Below are 24,558 nucleotides of genomic sequence, written 5' to 3' on the forward strand. Positions count from 1 at the left end.
TGGGAGGCTGAGGCAGGCAGATCACTTGCGGTCAGGAGTTTGAGACCAGTCTAGCTAACATGGTGAAACCCCATCTCTACTAAAAATACAAAAAAAAAAAAAAAAAAAAAAAAAATTAGCCAGCCATGTTGGCTGGTGCCTGTAATCCCAGCTACTCAGAAGGCGGAGCCAGGAGAGAATCTCTTGAGCCTGGGAGGCAGAGGTTGCAGTGAGATGAGATTGTGCCACTGCACTCCAGGACAGGGAGCGGGGAGGGGGAGAGGAAAGGGGAGGGGAAGCACTTGGTCATAGAAGCATACAAAAAATTTCCAAATTTCTGATCGGCAAATGTGGGCAACGTGATATAGTGAAGAGAGTGCTTGGTCTGAGAATCTAGTCATAGGCTCCCTTAGAGGTATGTCATGATGATACAGTTATTTAATATTTCAGTGGTTCCAGTTTCTCATCTATTGAAATATCAAAATTATAACAGACCCATTTACCCACCTACCTCAGAGGGTAGGGTGCTCTAAGAAACACATAATAACATTTTTATGTATAGTATGCTAAAAAGTACAAAACTTGTTTTTGTTGTATTTTTCTTCTCAACAAATGCAAATATTTTCCATTCCCTGGAATAATCAAAGCAAACAAAGGCATGACTTTGTTTCTTGGAACAAATCTATTTACCCTGGATAGCCTGCCCACTGAGCTCTGTGTCTGAAAGCTGTGCTGTGCGAGGAAAGGTGACAAATTGGCTACAAAGAGCCTTCCTCTTGGGCGGATTCCTTTGTGCTGGCTGTCCTGGAAAGCAAAGGGCTGTACCAGGTGTAGCCCTCAAGGACCCAACCCAGAAGAAGTAATGTTTGGTTCACAGAGTTCCTGTGCTTGAATAATCAGATGGGACAGAGGAGCCTGGGCTGGGTTATAAGATTTATGAAATGCAAAATTCACCAGTGGCTTCTGTCTCTTCGTTCCTTTCCGATGATAGGTTAAGAGCTCAGGTTAGAAGAAATAGAAGAGAAGAGACTGGTAGGCAAGTTAGGCAGTAATTTATCATGCTTCTGGCCTAAATCCAGATGGATATTTGTACACAGCTCAGTGTCTGCAGTGAGAAGAGAAGCCATATGGGAGTAGGGAGAAGTGTTAAAGTAGGACCACTCAGCATGGCAGACACACCCCATGGGGATGGCTTCAAGAGGCATTATGTAAGGAAGAAAGTGACTTTTTATTTCTGTCCACTCTGTCTTAGTGTTTCTTAAATAATTAAGATAAATGGAAAGAGGTAGAACTGCCCCCAGTTCCATTATGGAGGGTCAAAATAGAAAAAAAAAAAAAATTATAGGAGTTAAGTGTCAAATATATTGAGGGAATCTTTTATTTTGCTTTTATGCTGGTTAAATACAATGCCTAAACTTACTACACATGCCCCGGAGGACCCAGTGAAATAAGCTGTTGCACGTATTGATGTTTCAGGCACACTCTCAGGTCAGTACCTTCTACTATTTGCTGTTTACCTATTTCTTCATCCGGTATCTTGTCCCATCCCAATTCTAAATAGTGTGTGTGTGTGTGTGTGTGTGTGTGTGTTGTGGTAGCATGTGGTTTCCTGATGTTTGAAGGCTGGCTTCCCCATAAAAACGTGGAATTATCTCACCTCTCATCTTTCACATCCTCTGTAGCATCAGGGTAGATTCCCGACATTTTGCTCTAATTCTGTGGATTCTAATCCCTGATCCTGGCTAATTTAATGACCCGGCACAAATCTGATTCCATTTATGCCAGATGTAAGACACATTTAACTTCTGAAACTATTATGACTTGTTTTTTATGGATAGTTTCAGATTTATTTATCCTACGTGGAAAAAAATTCAGAGCATGTCTTAATCAGACGAGGCTTCTATATCAGAATGCCATATACTAGGTGGCTTAAACAACAGAAATTTATTTCTCACAATTTCTTGGGTCTGGAACTTCAAGACCAAGGTGCCAACAGATCTGGTGTCTGGTGAGGGCCTGCTTCTTGGCTTGCAGATGGCCATCTTCTCACTGAATCCCTACGTGGAGGAGAGCAGAGGGATAAGAAGCAAACTCTCTTGTACATTGTAATAGGGGTATTAATCCCATTCATGAGGTCTCCACCCTCATGACCTAATTACCTCCCAAAGGTTCTACCTGCTAGTAGCATCATATTGGGGGATAGGATTTCAACATGTGAATTTTTAAGGGACTCAAACTTTCAATTTGTAGTAGCACATAACTTTTCTTCGCATGAGGAAAAAACATAGCTGTGATATATTTGTTTGGGACAATGTGGTTCTAAGAAATTGGCCTTCTGTATATTTTGCTTAAGGCTTCATGGACCACAGCTTGGGGAAGATTCTTTCTGTTTTTTCAGTAAAATGCTTATAGGAGGATAATAAAAGAACAACAACAGCTGCTTGTTTAATAAGCACCCACTAGTTAGGTCAGGCACTTAGTGTGTATGTGTACATATAGATGTTAATGTATATATTTGTGTTTGTACGTATATGTGTAGTTTGTGTAATTCTCCAAAAGAATAACTCAAAAATTTATTTAGAAAGTAGCAAAATTGACACAAACAAAAGGGAGCTCGATCATGTATAGACTGTCTTAATAATGAAAAGGAAAGGCAGGGCTTATACATATTTTAGCTGTGAAATGCACATGATGTGCCTGAGGCTGTGCAATGGTGGCCAGCGGATAAGTTAGTCTTTATACCATTTTCTTTTTTGGTTCTCTTTTTAATCAACTTTCATTACAATAGGAGCTAAGTTATCAAGAAGGCTTCAAAGTATGTTTGATGCAGTAACATCAGCTGAGTATTGGCTCGGGTAATGAATTGGTAAGAAGGCTTTAGGCATCATTTCTCATCCAGGATGGAGGATTTCCTTATATTTAGTGAATTAAGAAATATTTGTTGATTGCCTATTAAATTTCATGATTGTGCAAAATCATTCATGAAGAAGCATAGGAAGAAATTCTTTCTTTTTTAAATTATACTTCAAGTTCTAGGGTACATGTGTACAACGTTCAGGTTTCTTACATAGGTATACATGTGCCATGGTGGTTTGCTCACCCATTAACTCATCATTTACATTAGGCATTTCTCCTAATGCTATCCCTCCCCCAACCCCCACCCCATGAAAAGACTACAGTAACCAAAACAGCATGGTACTGGTGCCAAAACAGAGATATAGACCAGTGGAACAGAACAGAGGCCTCAGAAATAACACCACACATCTACAACCATCTGAGCTTTGACAAACCTGAGAAAAGCAAGCAATGGGGAAAGGATTCCCTATTTAAAAAATGGTGCTGGGAAAACTGGCTAGCCATATGTAGAAAGCTGAAACTGGATCCCTTCTTCACATCTTATACAGAAATTAATTCAAGTTGAATTAAAGACTTAAATGTAAGACCTAAACCCATAAAAACCCTAGAAGAAAACCCAGGCAATACCATTCAGGACATAGGCATGAGCAAGTACTTCATGACTAAAACACCAAAAGCAATGGCAACAAAAGCCAAAATAGACAAATGGGATCTAATTAAACTAAAGAGCTTCTGCACAGCAAAAGAAACTATCAACAGAATGAATAGGCAAGCTAAAGAATGGGAGAAAATTTTTTCTATCTACCCATCTGACAAAGGGCTAATATTCAGAATCTACAAAGAAATTAAACAAATTTACAAGAAAAAAACAACCCCATCAAAAAGTGGGCAAAGGATATGGGCAGACACTTCTCAAAAAAGGACATTTATGCAACCAACAGACATATGAAAAAATGCTCGTCATCACTGGTCATCAGAGAAATGCAAAACAAAACCACAATGAGATACCATCTCATGCCAGTTAGAATGGTGTTTAAAAAGTCTGGAAACAACAGATGCTGCAGAGGATGTGGAGAAATGGGAACCCTTTTATACTGTTGGTGGGAGTGAAAATTAGTTCAACCATTGTGGAAGACAGTGTGGCAATTCCCCAAGGATCTAGAACTAGAAATACCATTTGACCCAAGGATCCCATTACTGGGTATATACCCAAAGGAATATAAATGATGCTATTCTAAAGACACATGCACACATATGTTTATTGTGGCACTATTCACAATAGCAAAGACTTGGAACCAACCCAAATGTTCATGAATGATAGACTGGATTAAGAAAATGTGGCACATATACACCATGGAATACTATGCAGCCATAAAAAGGATGAGTTCATATCCTTTGCAGGGACATGGATGAAGCTGGAGACCATTATTCTCAGCAAACTATCACAAGGACAGAAAAGCAAACACTGCATGTTCTCATTCATAAGTGGGAGTTGAACAATGAGAACCCATGGACACAGGGCAGGGAATATCACACACCAGGGCCTGTCAGGGGCTGGGGGGCTGTGGGAGGGATAACATTAGGAGAAATATCTAATGTAAATGTTGAGTTGATGGGTGAAGCAAACCACCATGGCACATGTATACCTATGTAACTAACCTGCACATTGTGCACATGTACCCTAGAACTTAAAGTATAATAAAAGGAAAAAAAAAAAAATAAAGAAGCTGCCTGCTTCTCCTTTGCCTTATGCCATGATTGTAAGTTTCCTGAGGCCTCCCCAGCAATGCAGAACAAAACTGTGTCAGTTAAGTATCTTTCCTTTATAAATTACCCACTCTTGGGTATTTCTTCACAACCATGAGAGAATGGATTAATACAGTAAATTGGTACTGCCGAGAATGGGGTGCTGCTATGAAGATACTTGGCAATGTAAAGCAACTTTGGAACTGGGTAAGAGGCAGAGGTTTAAACAGTTTGGAGGGCTTAGAAAAAGATAGGAAGATGTGGAAAAGTTTAGAACTTCCTAGATATTTGTTGAATGACTTTGACCAAAATGGTGATAGTGATATGGACAATGAAGTCCAAGCTAAGGTGGTCTCAGATAGAGATGAGGAACTTTTTGGGAACCAGAGCAAAGGTAACTCTTGCTGTGCTTCAGCAAAGAGACTAGTGGCACTTTACCCCTGCCCTAGAGACCTGCAGAACTTTGAACTTGAGAGAGATAATTTAGGGTACTTGACAAAAGAAATTTGTAAGCAGCAAAGCATTCAAGAGGTAAATTGGGTGCTCTTAAAAACATTCCGTTTTATGCATTCACAAAGAGATGGTTTGGAATTGGAACTTTTGTTTGAAAGGGAAGCAGAGCATAAAAGTTTGAAAAATGTGAAGGCTGACGATGAGATAGAAAAGAAAAACCCATTTTCTGAGGAGAATTTCAAGCCAACTGCAGTAATTTGTATCTGTAATGAGAAGCCAAATGTTAATCACCAAGGCAATGGACAAAATGTCTCCAGGGAATGTCAGAGACCTTCACGGCAGCCCCTCCCACCACAGGCCCAGAGGACTAGGAGAAAAAAATGGTTTCATGGGCCGGGCCCTGGGACTTGCTGCTTTGTGTTGTCTTGGGACTTGGTGCCCTGCATCCCCATCATGGCTAAAAGAGACCAATGTTCAGCTCAGGTAATTTCTTCAGAGAGTGCAAGCCCCAAATCTTGGTAGCTTACACATGGTGTTGTGCCTGTGGGTGCACAGAAGTTGAGAATTGAGGTTTGGGAACCTCTGTCTAGATTTCAGAGGATGTATGGAAATGCCTGGATGTCCAGGCAGAAGTTTGATGCAGGGTCAGAGACCTCATGGAAACTTCTGCTAAGGCAATGCAGAAGGGAAATGTAGCGTCAGAGCCTCCAGAAAGAATCTCCACTGGGGCACTGCCTAGTGGAGCTGTGAGAAGAGGGCCACCATCCTCCAGACCCCAGAATGGTAGCGCCACAGACAGAGTGCACCTTGTGCCTGGAAAGTGCACAGACACTCAATGCTAGTCCATAAAAGCAGGCAGGAGTGGGACTGTACCCTGCAAAGTCACAGAGGCAGAGCTGACCAAGGCCATGGGAGCCCACCTCTTGCATCAGAGAGATCTGGATTTGAGACATGGAGTCAAAGGAGATCCTTTTGGAGCTTTGAAATTTGCCCTGCTGGATTTCAGACTTGCTTGGGGCTTGTAGCCCTTTTGTTTTGGCCAATTTCTCTCATTTTGCATGGGTGTATTTACCTAATATGTGTACACCCATTGTATACAGAAAGTAATTCACTTGCTTTCAATTTTACCAGCTCACAGGTAGAAGGGACTTGCCTTGTCCCAGATGAGACTTGGACTTGAACTTTTGAGTTAATGCTGAAATGAATTAAGACTTTGAGGTACTGATGATAAGCAATGATTGGTTTTGAAATGTCAAAGGGACATGAGATTTGAGAGGGGCCAGGGGCAGAAAGATAAGGTTAGGTTTTGTGTCCTCACCCAAATATCATCTTGAATTGTAATCCTCATAATTCCCACGAGACAAGGCAGGACCAGGTGGAGGTAGTTGAATCATGGGCGTGGTTTCCTTCATGCTGTTCTCGTGATAATAAGTGAGTTCTCACAAGATCTGATGGTTTTATAAGCCTGCTTTTACTCACTCCATGCTGTCACTCTGTGAAGAAGGTGCCTACTTCTCCTTTGCCTTCCACTATGATTGTAAGCTTCCTGAGGCCCCCTCAGCCATGCAGAACTATGATTCAATTAAACCTCTTTCCTTTATACTTACCCAGTCTTGGGTATTTCTTCATAGCAGTGTGTGAGCAGACTAATACAGATAGATAGATAGATAGATAGATAGATAGATAGATAGATAGATAGATAGACAGACAGATAGATAGATAGATAGATAGATAGATAGATAGATAGATAGATAGATAGATAAATTTGTAGATACCTGATTATGGTCATCAATAATTCATTCCTTAAAACCAGACTTTCTGCATGAAAATAGCAACTAGAAATTAATTTCTCCTTATTTTAAATGGGAAAAATATGTTACATATCAACTCAAAATCTATAACCATTTTCTTAAAATATAACTAAAACAGATTCCTATATGTAAATCTCAAACTATACTGTCAGGATATAAGTTGCTGAAAACATTACTTTTGGGTCACAAATGAATTAATAATACTAAAATATGCTTTTTAGTGCAGCAACATCTTTTCTTCTACTGTAATTTTCTCCTTCACTTGATTCTTTCTCCACAATTTTCCTTAAAAAATATTACTTTTTGGAGGGCAGTTATTGAACAACATTAGGCAAAAAACAAGTGTTAAGCATGAAAGGTACTGTGGAAGTTCATTCAGGGCAAGATCACCATGGAAGAAAATGGCTCATACTGAGTATGACATTGTGATGCCTTTCTTAGCATCAGCAACATTGAGACGCACATCTCATTTGTTGATGGTCAGAGTGCTTTTCAAAACGTCTGCCCATGTTTCTGACATTCAGTCAGCTGAATCTGGAATGTAACTTATAACCTTTACTGCACATTCTCTTTGTATTGCTTTTTTCACATTTATTTAGAACTGGGAAAGTAGATATAAATTTTTTGTAGGTATATTATGGAAAAAAATGGTGTGTCTAGAGATAAGTGAATTCTATAAAGTTAGGTATTAAAAAACAAAAAGCATTCTAGAAGAAAAGAAATCAATGGAGAGAGTTTTGCACCCTATGCCTTTATAATGTGATGCAGTTTTCAGAACTGTTGTAAAGATTGTTTTAATGGAATGTTTCATGGTCAATATGGAGAATGTAGATGAATGTTGTACTTAGTTTTGAACAACTCAGCTCAAGCAAAACAGAAGAGGGGAAAGGGTGCATCTAATGCCAGACTGAAAAAGAAAAACATGTTTAGAGTCACCTTATATCATTAGAGTATGTACATGTCATTGGTTTTAGATGTGTTAGATATATTCATCTGTTTGTTGTATATATTTTTATGGTTGCCTTCTATTATAGTAAGTGCTGGTGGTTTTCCATTTACTTTACTAACAACTTTTTATTTTAAATACATATTCATTTAAATTAAGTAAAATAATCTAAGTGACATGAGAATGAGACAAAGACTAAAAAGATATTATGTGAAGAACTAACATTTGGTAACCATTGTAGTCATCTCCCACTATTATGTGAACTTGATTGGTCTATTTAACCTTTCTGAGTCTTATTTTTCTATCTATAACATGAGCATAATTACACTCACTCTAAGGTGATTTTTAAACATGTGCATTAATTGAGTTTTCCCTAAATACAGACAATGAGACAAAGTCTTCAGTGTGATCAATGGAAATGCAAGTGAGAGAGTCAAAGTGAGCTGGGGAAATAAACGAAAGTATGTATGCGGGTTCAGGGCAACTGGGGCATAAGTGCTCTGGAAACCCCTGAAGAAACCACATGAGCATATTACAGAGACATCCCAACAAAAGATGGGAGGTTGGGACGCTTTTGCATATTATTCTATTCCCCATGGATCTTAATTATTCCTCCCCTTTGAGTTTGCACCCTCATATATCTGAGCAATCTCCACATGGTCCCATTAAAAAATCTCTAGTAAGAGATGCCTAGAGATGCATGCACTTGAGGAAGGGCACTGTCATTATTCCAGAAACTGCTTATTACAGATGCAAGCGAACTCATAATTGGGATGAGTGGATTGGGCAGCAGCATCAACAGTATCTCATATGGGCACTTACATCATTCCTATTTTCTTCTACCCCCCTATTGATTCCACACATTCACTGAAGCTTAAATGTGGTGGCCAAACACAAAATATAAAAAAATGTCTTTAAATATGTAGTTGTGATAAAGGCTAGAATTCCCCCTACGGCACCTGGTCCTGAGTCCATAATTTATATTCATGAAATTTCTCCATTATCATCTAATCGACATTCCCCTCACCTATGGCCAGTATTTTCACCAGCCTGATTTGCTTTCCTCATGGCATGACCTAAACCTTCACTTTTGAACATTTGCTTCCCTGCTTACAGTGTTTTTATCAGGCTATGGTTGCCACATTTTGATTTATAGCTACCACTGGTCATAGAAACATCAAGAAGCTCCCCAGAGAATGTCATGAATTTAGTCATATTCCTCCATACTCACATTATGTAGCAGTTAATTATGTTATTCATGCAAGTAGAGTTTTATTATCTTTTGGAAGTATAGTACCTTTTCTGCTCTGTTGATATGAGGAGTCTAAAATAACTAGAAATCAGTATTAGTTTTTGTTCAGTAAACTCTTCATCTATCTCCTGATTAAGGTATCCCCAACCTGAGTAAGTGACCTTTAATCCAGCAAAAACTAACTTTGTGGGTCTGTTAGTTTCCTAGGGATGCTGTAACAAAGCACCACACAATAGTTGGCTAACAACCACAGAAATTTATTCTATCATCGTGCTGGAGGCTGGAAAAATCGAAATCAAGGTTTTGGACGGGCCATGCTCTCTTGAAGTCTTTAGGAGACAATCTGTTCCATGCCTTTCTCTTAGTTTCTGGTGTTGCCAGCAGTCCTGGGCACATTCTCGCTTGCAGCTGCATAATGCCAACTACTATGTCTCTTGTCACATCATGTTCTAATGACTTCATCTTAATTACATCTATAAAAGAAGACATTCTTTCAAAATAAAGCCACGTTCCCAGATACTGGGGCTTATGACTTCAACATATCTATTTTGGTGACACAATTTCAGGATGGTACACTTTTTCCAAGTTAGTCACTGAGAATGACAATGAAATAGGCCAATACTACTTCTACTTCTTAATGGCTGTGGATCAAAGCATATGCTACATTCTAGTTGTATTAGAGCATTCTTGCATTGTTATAAATACCTGAGACAAGATAATTTATAAAGAAAAGAGGTCTAATTCACTCGGTTCTGCAAGCTATACAGGAAGCACGGTATTAACAAACAACTACTTGGCTTCTGGGGAGGCCTTAGGAAACTTACAATCTTGGTAGAAGCCAAAGGGGGAATGGACATGTCAGATGGCTACAACAGAAACAAGAGAGAGAGGGCAAGGAGGGAGGTGCTACACACTTTTAAACAACCAGATCTGGTGAGATTTCACCCACTACCACAAGAACAGCATCAAGAGGATGCTAAATCATTCATGAGAAATCCACTACCGTAATCCAGTCACCTCCCACCAGGCCCCACCTCCAATATTGGGATTACAATTTGACATGAGATTTGGGCAGGGACACAGATCCATCCAAACACATCACTAGTGTTCCAGTCCTTCAGGCTCATTATTCTCAAGATGATTCCTTAGCTAAGTCTTTAAGAAGTTATTCAGAAGTCCAACCAATATAACAGTGTTCAAATATGCAGTGTATCTCATGATCTATTAACTCCATGACCATGTGCCTTTATTACACCTTCTTAATCATAAAATTGTTCCATTAGTCTGAAGCAATGTTAGATGATACCAGTAATTTAAGTACTCTGAGTCTTTGGATGATACTGCTGACCCAGGAAATGTGGACAAGGAAGGAAAGCTTATATATGAAAGACGTAATAATTCCTGTAGAGCTGCAGCTCCAGGATTCATGGGACCCAAGTAAACAACTTTGCCAAGTGGCTGGTTGGTCTCAAGGTATCCTATCCTATAAAGGACCATTGCATATTTTTGCTACTGACATGCCAACAGTGACCGTTCTAGATCAACCTCACTGGGAGGAAGTTCATGTTAATGGATCAAAAAGTGTCTCCATTTTTGTTGCCATGGTCATTTTGTTTATTTGCCCTTGTATAAGCATTAGCATGTTCATGGACAGAGGCTGCCCAATTCACTCTGGATAAGCCATCACTTCTTCAATACCTCATCTGAGGTCGATGCTTTCTGATGGGCTTTGACATAAGATGTAATCTGCATGATCTATGCTTACTCTCAAAAGCCCATCCACATTAATTTTTCCCAAAATTTATTGTATCCCATCTTCTTGTTTTGCTCACTCCAGTGCCCTCCACATTATATGAGCCATTGTTTCTTACCCAGTTGTTATGTATGCCTAACTTGGACCGCATCTTCTTCTATATCAGGGGTCAGGCTAGATAATATTTTAGGCTTTGCAGGCCATATAACTTTTTGTTGCAACTATTCAACTCTGTCACTGTAGTGTGAAAGCAGCTATAGACAATATGGAAACAAATGGGTGTGACTGTGTTCCAATAAAACAATTTACAAGATTGGTAGTTGACTAATTTGGCCCTTGGGCCATTGTTTGCTGATCTATATGAAGAAGTTGACCAAATTTAACACTTAATGCTCTAAAAATTGGGAGGATTTTCTCTCAGTAGAGCCCTGGATGAGGTTATAAAATGACTGTAGTTAATTTTTGCTCACAGTGATATTTCAAGCTGGCCCACCCATGAACCAAGCTTGGTTTATTTCCTCTTGTGTCAGCTGGTCTTAGGAGACTTCCACAGATTCATAGTGTAATATGAGGGAAAGGTGCTGATATAGTATAGGTAGGCAGTAATGGCATGTAGATTCATTTTATCTCTGGACCCATTCAGTTCTAATGTCAAATTTACTATTTCTATCATATGATAGATTGCTTTTGTGTTTATGCATTCATCTGACTTTATAAATTGGTGATTCTGAAAATACTCAACACATGGCAGGTAGCTGCATTTTCTTAGCTATTTTATTTTCCACACTATAGCACTTATTCTCTACTAAGGCCCAGTAGCATTCCAGGAACAAGTTTCCAAATGATGAGTTCTGCTGAAGAAGGCATTACCTTGCTCCAGAACACTGGGGAACTCCACTTACATTTACAAGACAGATTGTATGTGCCATCCTTATCTAGCACAGGCACTCTAGAACCAATGTATTTCCTGTGAACTGAGCTGTAAGACACATTTACTACAGCATAATCCATTTGTTTCCTTTTTTTTCCTTTGGAAACCACTCTGCCTCTGAAATCTGAAATGCTTCAACAAGCACTATGCCTCTTCCTTAGTGGTAGAAGATACAAAGCAAAGTAACTTTTGCATTACTTTGGAAGCAATGTTCTAGCATGTTTTCAACAATATTGCCTCTGTTTTAGTATGGTTTCTGCTGCTATATCAGAATATCAGATTGAATACTTTATAAAGAGTGGAAATTTATTTGGTTGATGACTCTGGAGCCTGGGAAGTCCAAGAGCATGCTGCCAGCATCTGGGAAGACAGAAAGAGGAGCACAAAACAGAGAAATGGAGCCCAAACTTGTCCTTTTGTCAGGAGTCCATACCTAATGATAACCAACCCACTCCTATGATAATGACATTAATTCATTTATGAGTGCAGAAAACTTATGATCTAATTACTTCTTAAAGGCCCCACCTCTCAACACTGTTGCACTGAGGATTAAGTTTACAACACATGAAATTTTGAGGGACACATTAAAACTATAGCAATCCTAAAAATTTCATGGTACCTTGAGTCTCTGTAAGGTTTGTATTCTATACTCTTACATGCATGTGTCATTAACAGAGCACTTTAAGTATTTGCCATTTTTTTCTTTACTGGGTTCAAATACTATGATATTTCAGGTTAAGTTCTCAAGGAAGGAGACTCTGAAATTGAAATTAGTGTGCAGGAGGTTTATTAGGAAATGCTCTTTGGAATAATAGCATAGATAGGAAATTAAGAAGGCTGATTGGTCGGAAGATGATGAGCTGTGATGTAGTTTGAGATGTCATGAGACTCTGGAGCTGAAAAGAACCTTATTCTTTAGAACTCTTCTCAAATTAGATGAGCTGGTTAGGCCTTCATACTCCAATGACTGGTCTGTCATTGGAAACAGGCCACCTCAGGAAGAGGCATAAATCAGGCTCTGGTGGCTTTATTTAGCAGGGGCAATCCACAAGGGGACTGAGAGCTAAGGGTTGTTTGTTGGCAGCACTTCAGACACTGAAAAAAAAATAAATCCTTCACTCCTGCAATGAGATTTGGTCCATTTTTACAGTCACTTTATTAAATAGAATACCTAGTGAGATGTTCTTCAGACTATCAAAGAAATCCGAGTGCCTTTGGACATTAACAGAGAGCTGAACAGTTAACATAGCCATTGTGCAAGTGAGTAAATGTGAAATGCTGATATTTCCAAATGAATGAAAGCTGCATTTGATCCTCGTTCCTGTTGATGATTGAAAATAATACATTTGTCAGATCCATGACCCCATACCTAGTGCTGGAGCTTATGTTGTTCTGTTAAAGATACCATATCCAACAGAGTAGATGTGATTGGGACTGCCATTCCGTTTTTTTTTTTTTTTTTTTTTTTACAATGATGGTGGCCTTAATATGCTATGATTCATATATTTCTTGCAGAAGCCATTCCAGTGAATCAAATGAGGACATATTGGGAACCCCCAATGCCTAATCAAATATTTTAGGGTAGAACTAATCTCTACAAGTTCACCTATGCTACATATTGTTTCTGATTTACTCACTTAGCCAGTAAAGCAGTTTCAGAGGCTTTCACTGGGCTCTTCCCACCAATTTAAGTATACAAGTAGTAGATTAAAAAAAAAACATGAAGTTCTATGGGCTCATTGGGCTTACTGTGAGATAGACCTGAGACAGCATTTTATGTATCATCTGGGATCTATAGATCTTCACTCTAACAGGGAGTTATGCTAGCATTGCAGATCTCCTGGTTGTCACTTATCAAATCAGCCAATTTCTGACAACCCTAAAATGATTTTTAAAGATTCCCTTTATCCCAGTGTACATTTACACTGCAGAATGGCCACAGGACCCCTTGGGCAATCTTTGGGAGAATATTTCATATGTATGTTTGTGGTGTCATTGCAAAGTCCTCCTTCAAGGAAACACAGATTTTCTTCAGTAGGTGAATTCTAGGTTTCAAAATGTCACAGATCTAGAAACTTGGTGAGAGATCATCATTTTCACTGCTGTGACTGACATAGACTTCTGTACCAGCCCTTGATATAAATCCAGAAGTTCTTTGTTGGCTGTTCACCTACTCATCTCTAGGAATCCCATAGTTCATTAGATATTGCAGCGATTCCCTGAGTTCCAAGGTTTGCTTGTTTCCAGTTTTACCGCTTAATATAGTAATTATATTCTCCTTATCTCAGAAGGCTAAGTGTCATCACCTTGCCTCTGTTCTCCCAGAGTCCTACCATCCCCAATGATATCAGTACATAGCAGCACCTTCTATAATTAATCCTGGTATACAAAGGACAGTCACCACTGCACTTCTCAATGAAACTATTACCCTTCTCTCTACTAGTGTATTCTTATTGTTTTATTAAATGAAGTTATCTCTGAACCCTCTGAAGAAACATCATCAGTTGATGGATGTTTTGTTTCACATAATCAACCAATTTTAGTATGTACCTCTCCAATCTCTTCCTAAATTCTATACCAATGTATTTGGCATGTAAACCCCATTTACAGAAGGTCACTGTCCTATTTAAATAATGAGAGCACCCCTTTTAATGTTTGAACCAGCTCTATTTGTCCTTGCCAGAATATTGAACCACAGTCATGGGAGAGTACTCCCATACTAATAAGCTCCTCCATCCAGCCTCATATTCCACATCTTTAAGACCCACTCCCCCAAGTGTCTCACTAGTCTTATTGGTATGTGCTTTCCAAATCCTGTAGTTCTTTGGGTAAATAAAACCTTTGCTACCAAAGCAAAACTTTAACTATCTGTGTTATTCTGAGGGTTGATTCTAGTTATTAGTTTAGAGGCAATGAAAGAAAACATGAAGAGATATTGAAAAAGTCATATATCATTTTGTGAGACATACACTTTATATGAAGCTATTGCATGTTCCTAATTGGACTTTTACATTAGCACAGGAGAGCTGCCAGTGTATTGTCTTCTATTTAGCTCTGCTATACTTAAGATTAAATTCTTGGCCAGACACTCCAGCTATGGGGAATGGAGATCTCCTGACACAGATACTTGCTGGTTTTCATTGAGTACCTGGAGTGAATAGTTAACTGAACTGTTCTTACCATTGTCTTTCTTCAACATTCTAGGAAAGTTAACAAAAGTCAGTTTACCTGTAAATAAATAGATGTGTATGTGTGTATTTACCATTTCGCCAATATCATTCAAAAATTAGAGCTATTGCACAAACCAATACATTTCTTTCTACCTTTACCTGATCTTTAATTAACAAAAAATGGGAGTTTTAGTAATCAGCTTTCCAGATACTACCACCCCACTTAATAGCAGAAATGGGGCCCATTGACTAATAATTGAGTCAATTCCAGGATATCATCATAAGAATTTGCTTTTAAGAAACTTCTTAGTACCAAGAGTCAAAGCTTGAGTTCCTCTAAAAGCAGACTCTTAAGTAAGGACATGGACATATATAGTTTATTTCTGAGATGACGGTATGAAGCGTACATGTGAGAGTGGGTTAAGTAAGAGATGAAAAGAAGTAAATCCAATAAAATATGTGTTCATGTATAGATGTATTTGTTATCTACTGTTGTGTAACAGATTACCCCAACACTTAGTAATTTAAAACAGCAATAAATGTTTGTCCTATTCACATGGAGTTCTCCTTTGAGCTTGAATTGATGGTTCTGGGTGGTTTTGGCTCTGAGGTTCTCATGAGTTTGAATCAAGATGCGGGCCAGGGACACAGTCATCTGAAGGATTGACTGGGGATGATGGATCTTCTTCCAGGGTAGCTTAGCCACATGGTTGGTATGCTCATGCTGGCTTTTGGGAGGAAGTCTCATATGTACCTTCATCATACGTACCTCTCCACAGAACTGTTTAGATAATTTCATTACATGGCAACTGGCTTTCCCCAGAACAAGTGATACAAGAGAGGCCAATACTGAAGCCTTGATATCTTTTATGACATATGCTCAGAAGTCACACAATATCACTTCATTAGTATCCTGTTGACTACACTGATCAGCCCTAATTAATATGGGAGGAGAATACAGAGAACATATTTACCAAGAGGCAAGGGTCATTAAGAACCATCTTCAAGGCTAGCTGGCACAGTGAGTTATCCTTACAAGAAACAATGATGCCTAAATTTGACTGGGGAATTCTGAGAAACTATGTCTCGTATCAGTCCCAAGATCGCTGGAGTGCTGGGATGCTGGGGTGTTTGCTCACAATCTCCCATTTTTGTTGATTAGCTGCCCCTGGGGCTTTAACTTGCTCACATTTCTGGGCTGCTCTCGGGTGCAGGAGAGAGACTTCACAGGCAAAGAGGCACATGTTTCTGAGGTGGGAAAATATCAGCATATTAAAAATTATCTACCAAGACTTCAGGAAAATGTAGGCATAGGCTTAAGGGATTTGAGATGGGGCATCAACAGCATCTGGGAAAGTAAATGTGACATACTTGGAAATAGAAAAAAAAGTATATTATTATTGCTGTTATTATTATTGTTACAATTGATTATTATTATTTGTGTTAGTTTCATTCCATAAAGTTACCATGAACATTTGTGAACACTGACTTAGCCAATACTGAACCATTGTTCCTAGGGTGTACACAGAGTTAGGGTCCTGCAAACTTTAGCTCACACTTTTGTCAACAGGTCAATACATAACCATGTTATGTATGTTTCTCTGTTGAAAGACACCCTATTTAAAATTACTGTTGACTCACTAGCATTGGACTAATGGCCAACAGCTCTATACTCACGCTTGAATGAAGCTTTTTAGCACACATATATATATTCTCTATAAAGTGTTACACAGCCTTCTTGTACTTAGGTACACTAGAGAGCAATTAAGCACTATGCTTAATTAACCAAAAGTGGGGGTTTTAGTAGTCATGATATCATAGCAGGGGGCCATTGTAAGTACCACCAACAAGGACAAATATGTAAAAAACAAGGAACTAAGTGGGCAATGGAAAGGACATATTTACAGTGTGAAAGCTGAAACAATAGGGCAGAGCACCAACTTGTTGGACCTCAGCTGGGAATGCATGTCTTGGGCTATTCTGTGCTTTTATGCTGCTCTGTCCATGTTCCTGAATGCCCACTGAAGCACTGTGAGCATTGATTTGGGAGTTACAAGTAAAATTCAGAGAACAGGAGAATTTGTAAATATGGAATCAATGAATCATGAGGACCAGCTATAATGGTAGATACTTCACCCTGTTAGCCATATTTACAAGGCCCTGGCTGTAAAGATATTTTATAAAAAGGCCATGGCTATAAAGATATTTTATAAAAGTACTTATTAATTGCTTACTATAAGCTAGTCACTATTTCAAATGCTTTATCTGAATTTTATTCTTGAAACTGTGAAGTAAGTCGTATTTTATATTCATTTCCAGATGTGGTAACTGAGGCAGAGTGAAGTTCAGTAATTGCAACTAAGTCACACATCATGAATGGAAAGCTAGATTTTAAATATAGACAATAAAACTTTGCACTGGTGTTGCAGGCGCTGCAGTGGTCACCTTGTGTTGACAACTGATTGTCCACAACTGAGTAGTCCCTTTCCAGGAAGCACTACACAGCAAAAAGTGACACTTTGCCTAAGGTTATGCACCCTTCCCAGAGGCTGTTTGCATCCAATGACTGGTCAGAGTAAACATACAAAGGCTCAGTCCTCTTACCTCAATACAGAATATCATTGAAGTTTCCAGAGCCCCCTTCTCCTTCCATGATCACCTGAGGCCTCAGTTGCAAACACATCTGAGTTCAACTTCTCTCTGGCCCATCTGTCTTCTTCCCTCACTTCCTTGTAGGTATTATTCTTGAGAATACTCCCTAAGGAATGACCTGTGTACACAGATCTCCATTTCAGTGTCAGTTTCCTGGGGAAGCAGTCAGTGACAGTACAAGTGGAGAACACATCCTCTGCCACTTATTACCTTCATGGGTAGATTATTTGCTAATTTTATAAAAATAAAGTTTAAAACGATCCTCAAAATTAGGATGTCCATTTCTGTCCAGACACATTAAAATGTTTTTCAACATTTAAAATAAATTTTCATATCTACAGATCTCACCTAATGTGCTCAAATGCTTCATAAATTCCAGTCACTTTTATGATTCTATGTCCCAGGTCTCTCAAACCTACCATATCATCAATACTTGGGCCAGCCATTTGAGGTTGACTAATGGAAGACAACTGTGTTTAGCTGTCTAGCTTCTGAGTGATCTGTGCAAAGCTTCTTTATTTTGTTTTATTTTTTTGAGAGAGAGAGAGAGAGTCTTATTTTGTTGCCCAGGCTTGAGTGCAGCGGCACAATCACAGCTCACTGCAGCCTCTGCTTCCTGGGTTCAAGTGATTTTCCTGCCTCAGCTCTGGAATAGCTTGACTACAGGTGTGCACCACCACACCAGGCTAATTTTTGTATTTTCCATAGAGATGGGGTTTCACCATGTTGGCCAGGCAGGTCTCGAACTCCTGTCGTCAAGTGATCTGACCACCTTGACCTCCCAAAGTGCTGGGATTACAGGAGTGAACACTGCGCCTGGCCAAAGCTGGCTCTTCATTCACAAGAGGTAGTCAGTTTCTGCAGTTTAACCTATTTCTGTTTATTCATTAAATTTATGTCCTTTGTCAGGAAATCTCTATTCTTTCTATTAGGGGGGATTTTTTTCAGTGTAGTTATCCAAAATGACTTCAGCAGTGAAAAGCCAAACTCAATACCCTAAGCAAAAGCCCCTTGCATAAAAAAGCTTCCCCTGGCCAGGTGCAGTGGCTCACGGCTGTAATCCCAGCCCTTTGGGAGGCTGAGGCGGAGAGATCACTTGAGGCCAAGAGTTCAAGACTAGCCTGGCAAATATGGTAAAATTCCCTCTCTACTAAAAATACAAAAAATTAGTCAGATGTGGTGGTGGGCACCTGTAATCCCAGTTACTTGGGAGGCTGAGGCAGGAGAATTGCTTAAACCCAGGAGGCAGAGGTTGCAGTGAGCCGAGATTGAGCCACTGCATTCTGCCTGGGCAACCGAGCAAGACTCTATCTCAAAAAAAGAAAGAAAAAAAGCTTCCCCTGCCCTGCCCGGATAACCGTCCCAACACTGAAAGAATTTGGTCAAGATCTGGGTAGTGACCTATATGATGTACACTTAAAATAAAATTTTAAATGTTAGCTAAGAGAAGTACATGTGTACTATAGTCATCACTTGTGTGGCTCCCACCAGGTTGATAACTCAGAAACTATTTTACTCTCCTTTCACATGCCTGATTTGTGGACATCTTCTCATCATATCCTCAGTAGCTGTTCCCAGGGGGTTAGAATTAACTACCAGAATATGATAGATGAAAGACTACATTATTTACCACCACTAGAATATGAGAATTATTCTTGCCTTGAGATCATTTGAAACTCAAAAATGGGTTCTAATACAGAAAATTTTCTACTTTCTGCTTTCTTCCATTTTTGGTCGTTAAAGATCAGTCTCTCTCTTCAGCAATGCTTCCCATTTTCACACACTCTAATGTATCTTTATTAGTTTAAGCAAGTGCTACTTTATTATCCCAAGTTTTATGACGCACCAATAAGTATTTCTTTTTAATGTTCTAGCCCTATTAACAGCTACTGCTTTAAGGAAGCTCTGTTCAATATAAGCAGCTATTTTTAGAGATAAACTCTTCCTAAGTTATGTGAACAATTTCTATTGTTCATCTATATTTTATTTTACTGCCACTGTTAACATTTAGTGTTTTATTGTTCTGGGATAATATCCAGAGAAGGTTCAAAGGACAAATTGTTTTTTTCATGCCACCCAAATGCATGCCAAACATTGTAGGAATAATTGCAAACCCAATGGGAAAATTGTTAGCATATTCATATTAATTTTTTACAAGAGCATAAAACTTGGATAAAGTATGCTTGTTAAAGGTATCAAGCAATAGAAGAGCTAAGTGGGATAAGAACAAGGAGCCACTGAAGGGGTTGATGTTTTATTTATTTGTTTTCTTTTTGCATGTGTGTATTTATATGTGTACTTGTGTGTGTATGTGTGCATTTTCTCACTCTTTAGATTTAATATTTGACCCTGGGGTACTTGATTAATAGTGCTTCCAGATGAATTCTGAATATCCCATCATGATTGTTATTGAAGCATACAAATGATGCCAAATAAAGACTTTTAGAAGCTTGGATCTGAAACAGATTTATAAATTCACCTCTGCATTTTAAAAAGGCACAAAACTAAGTTTCAGGGAGTCTTTAAGCAATCTACAGAATGTTACACTGTGGCAAAGCCAGGACCAAAAATATGTTTCTAATTCAAGGGTTTCTTAGTCAATGGTTTGTCCTGCTATGTCACCATTTTGTGTAAAAAGAAAGATAGAAATTATCAGCCCTTCTAGCATGTGACCTCTCTGAAACACGCTAGGGAAAAATAATGCTAGGACAAAATGCCCTAGCATAATCATAAAGTTTGGAGTCAAGTTGACTTGGAGTTTCTGAAATTTAGTATTAGTTTTATCTTGTGTTTTCTCAGGAGGCTTATTTGATAGTATAAATTGTTTTTGCATGGTTGTATCTATACTTATATTCCTGGTGTGCAGTATATATTAACTAATCCTAAACCTGAGAGGATCTGTATTAAAATGGTAACACAAGATATTTTCTCTCTAGCTATTTTTCAGAGATGATAACCTTGAACTATCTGTCATCTATTACTTATCAAAAATTAAGTTGAGGCCGGGCGCGGTGGCTCAAGCCTGTAATCCCAGCGCTTTGGGAGGCCGAGACGGGCGGATCACGAAGGTCAGAAGATCGAGACCATCCTGGCTAACATGGTGAAACCCCGTCTCTACTAAAAAATACAAAAAACTAGCCGGGTGAGGTGGCGGGCGCCTGTAGTCCCAGCTACTCGGGAGGCTGAGGCAGGAGAATGGCGTAAACCCGGGAGGCGGAGCTTGCAGTGAGCTGAGATCCGGCCACTGCACTCCAGCCCGGGCGACAGAGCGAGACTCCGTCTCAAAAAAAAAAAAAAAAAAAAAAAAAAAAAAAAAAAAAAAAAAATTAAGTTGAGAAAAATATTAGAGAAGGTTGAATAATTATCTCTCTATACATGTGCAGTGTATACAAAGAGAACATGTCTGTGTGTGTGTGTGTGTGTGTGTGTGTGTGTGTGTGTATTTATACTGTTTATTATTCTCTAGTACATCCCTGAATAAGGTAACTGCCTCCCTGGAACACACTATGCTTCTCTTTATTTTGCCATTCTCAAATTAATTAATATATTTTTTCAACATTTATCTACAAACACCCTCTACATCTCTGTGCTGTGTTAAGTGGTGAAAATATCTATCAGAAAATTAAGCAAAATCCTTTTAGGAAGAGGGTAAGATGAATTGAAAAAATAACAGCACAAATAAATATTGTACAAAATATTAAATTGTATATTTTTGAAGGAAATGAACAGGGGGCAATGTCTTTTTGAAAAAGGGGCTCTTTGACCTAGTCTGAGATATCAAGGAAGACTTTACTGACACGATAGCACTTCATTTGAGTGATGAGGAATAATTAAATAGATGAAAAATGGTCATAAGAGATGGTATTTGAAAACAGAGCAGTTTTCAAATAAGTAAAACCTTGTGGTGAGAAGGAGTATGTTTTGTCTGAAGATTGAAATGACAGTGAATGTAGCTAAAGCTTGGAGAGTTGTGGGTTGTCACAGTGTGAGATGAAACTGGAGCAGTATTTAGGGTCCAGACCATGCTGAGCCCTGTTAACTATTTTGATTGTACCTCAAAAGCAAGGAACAAAGAGAATCCTTTGAAGTATTTTAGGCAAACATGTAATATATCATCAGATTTGCATCTAGAAACCACTATTCAGCTTGCAGAGAAGAGAATCAATTAAAGGGGAAAAACCTGAAAGAGGAAGCGTGGGTGTTACGATAGTCCAAAAAGATGTGAGCTTATTTGGACCAGGGTGGTAGTGGTGATGGAAATAGAAGTGGATGTATTCAAAGTTTATTTAGGAGATGTGGCATTCAGGATCTGTTAGTGGAGGAGAAAAAGGAAAGAGAGTTGTCAAAAATAACTCCCAGGCATTTGACATGCAGCAAAGGATTAACTCTAGTGCCATTCATTGAGACAGGATACAAAGAGAAAACACGTTTAGAATATGGGAGAGCCAGCTATTCCAGTGTGGCTGTGTTCAGTGAAGCTGTTTGCAATGTGTCAAGAGGATAGCTTGAAATATGCTTATTGAAGCTCAGAGGAGAATTAGCAGTCAGCAACATAAAGATGGAGATTGAAACTATGGGTGTAAGAGTTTTTTAACTTATTTGCTGTATTTTCAGATGAGATAGGCTTAAGAGGATTTAAATACTATTGAAAAAAAGTGCAGTATTGAGGACAAGACTGAATATATGGGGGTGGAGAATAGATGAATCTCCCATAAAGTCAGAAGAGGAGGAGGACTGAAGCATAGAAGACCCTTTTATAGTAGCAAGGGTGCCTTTTCATTTATAACAGAAGAGAGTGAAGGGGCTCAGGGGGGAAAAAAAAGAAAGTAGGCTTCTAGATGATTGTAAAATGATAAAAGATTCCTTACCCTACGGCTTACACTTTCTCTTTGTGTTATTAGGCAATGAGGGTGAGGTGAGGAGCTGGGTGATCAGAGTTTTAAGGGAAGCACAAAGGTTTTAAAATAATTGCTGCAGAGAGTAGACAAGATTTGCTGACCAGAGAAATGTCTGATTGCTAGTGAGTGTTAGACCCTCTTCTGATTTAAAGATTTTGAATAAATTGTAGCATCGGTTTGTAACAAAGTGTGTGGCAACAGAGTGTTTGAAAGGGCGAACCAAAGAACTTAAACTGGTTAATGAGGGAATTAATAAAAGGGGATAGTTATTGTATTGGGAAAGAGTAAAGACAATTGGCCAGGCTCGGTGGCTCAAGCCTGTAATCCCAGCACTTTGGGAGGCCGAGACCGGCGGATCACGAGGTCAGGAGATCGAGACCATCCTGGCTAACACGGTGAAACCCCGTCTCTACTAAAAATACAAAAAAACTAGCCAGGCGAGGTGGCGGGCGCCTGTAGTCCCAGCTACTCCGGAGGCTGAGCCAGGAGAATGGCGTAAACCCGGGAGGTGGAGCTTGCAGTGAGCTGAGATCCGGCCACTGCACTCCAGCCCGGGCGACAGAGCAAGACTCCATTTCAAAAAAAAAAAAAAAAAATCGTAAAGACAATTATTAGTTTAGAGGCAAAAAGATCAGGGAACCGTAATGGGAAGGGATTGACTAAGCAACCTGGAGTAATAGGGGGCTATGAGCATAGAGACTGGATTAAAGGGACTAAGAACAGAGTTTCTTTCTTTCTTTATTTTTAATTTTTATTTTTGTAGATACAGGGTTCGGCCATGTTGCCCAGGTCAGTCTTGAACTTCTGAGCTGAAGCGATCCTTCTGCCTCAGCACCCTAAATTGCTGGGATTACAGGTGTGAGCCACCTCACCCAACCAAGAGCGGATTTTTTTTTTTTTTTTTTTTACATTTTAAACAAGAAGTTTATTTAAACAACAAGACACTTGACTTGAAGGGAAAACTATCTAAGATTCTTTTTTGTTTTAGAGTAATTTATCCCTACTTAAAGACAGATTGCCCTACATGTAACAGCTACGTACAAAAACGTTATAAAATTGTCCTTGGTTTTACAATGATAAATGAAAAACATTAAAATTCTCCAATTGAACAAGGTATGCAAGGATTTTTATGTTGTGTGTTTTTGTTAAAACAGTGAGAGCAAAATAACTTACTGAAATATAAAGATAAGAGCTGAATGAGCATGCCACTAATGGAGAAAGGGGGTATTTTCACAGAATCAGTATTTTTCCCCATCCCGTCTCCACTTGATGTCAATTAAAACATACCATTGGCTGTTTAGTTAAAAAAAAAATGCAATATGCTTGTGCACATATACCAGTTACTTTATGTACAATAAAGGAATGGGGAAGGGGGAAATGAAAGAATAGAGAAAACTATACGGTAGTAGTCAGGATGTGGTGGAACCAAATTGCAGTTTTCTAATTGAGAATGTAATCTTGGTCTTTAAAGAACAGAGTCCTGGAGTAAAGAAGCAGGTTCCCTTTTCAGTAGACACCTCCCGTCTGCTGTTGGAACACATCAATTGTATCTTCATCCTCCATTTCCAACTGTGCAGGTGTGTCTGTTTCATTGATTGGTTGCCCGTCGAATCAGAATCTGATCTGCCTCATTGACAATCCCTGTCGTTCACAATAGGCTTTCATTAGTTTACTAAGTGGTGTATGCCTCTTAATCTTAAACTGCACCGCAGAACCCATCCTGCCCCGCCACCTTCAAATTAATATGATCGTTGTTCTCAGTCTTGACTCCTTCCTTGGGCTTTTCGTCGGCCATGGAGAGCGCCGGAGTCTCCTCAGCTGCCGCTTCACAAAAGAGGTACCAGGTCGACACCAAATGAGCACACAAGCAGCACCAGGAGCAGCAGAAGAAGGAGGCGGCAGCGGTGGACGAGGGAGAGGAGAGGGTGCGCGCACATCGTACCCAAGAGCGGATTTTAACTGATGAATTAGGAAGGGAGTTTCGTAGTAAACAGAGAAGAGGATGATGCTATTTGGGACACAGAGAGAAATGGGATTAGTAATTTTGGAAAAAGAGCTGTTTCTGGTGATGACAGATTCTAGGATTTGACTCTGAGAAGGGTGGCTGAGGT

The 24,558-nt window shown here is 39.2% G+C and overlaps 1 pseudogene across 1 annotated transcript; it reads right to left on the reverse strand.

Annotated features, from left to right (window-relative positions):
- Nucleotides 1-23,355: 23,355 nt before the first annotated feature.
- Nucleotides 23,356-24,354, reverse strand: LOC104656583 (annotated as a pseudogene). Its single transcript, XR_747148.2, has one exon. The product of XR_747148.2 is annotated as a small ubiquitin-related modifier 2 pseudogene (transcript).
- Between the last annotated feature and the right edge of the window lie 204 nt (nt 24,355-24,558).

This window comes from Rhinopithecus roxellana, chromosome 15 (assembly GCF_007565055.1).
Source record: "Rhinopithecus roxellana isolate Shanxi Qingling chromosome 15, ASM756505v1, whole genome shotgun sequence".
NCBI lineage: Eukaryota > Metazoa > Chordata > Mammalia > Primates > Cercopithecidae > Rhinopithecus > Rhinopithecus roxellana.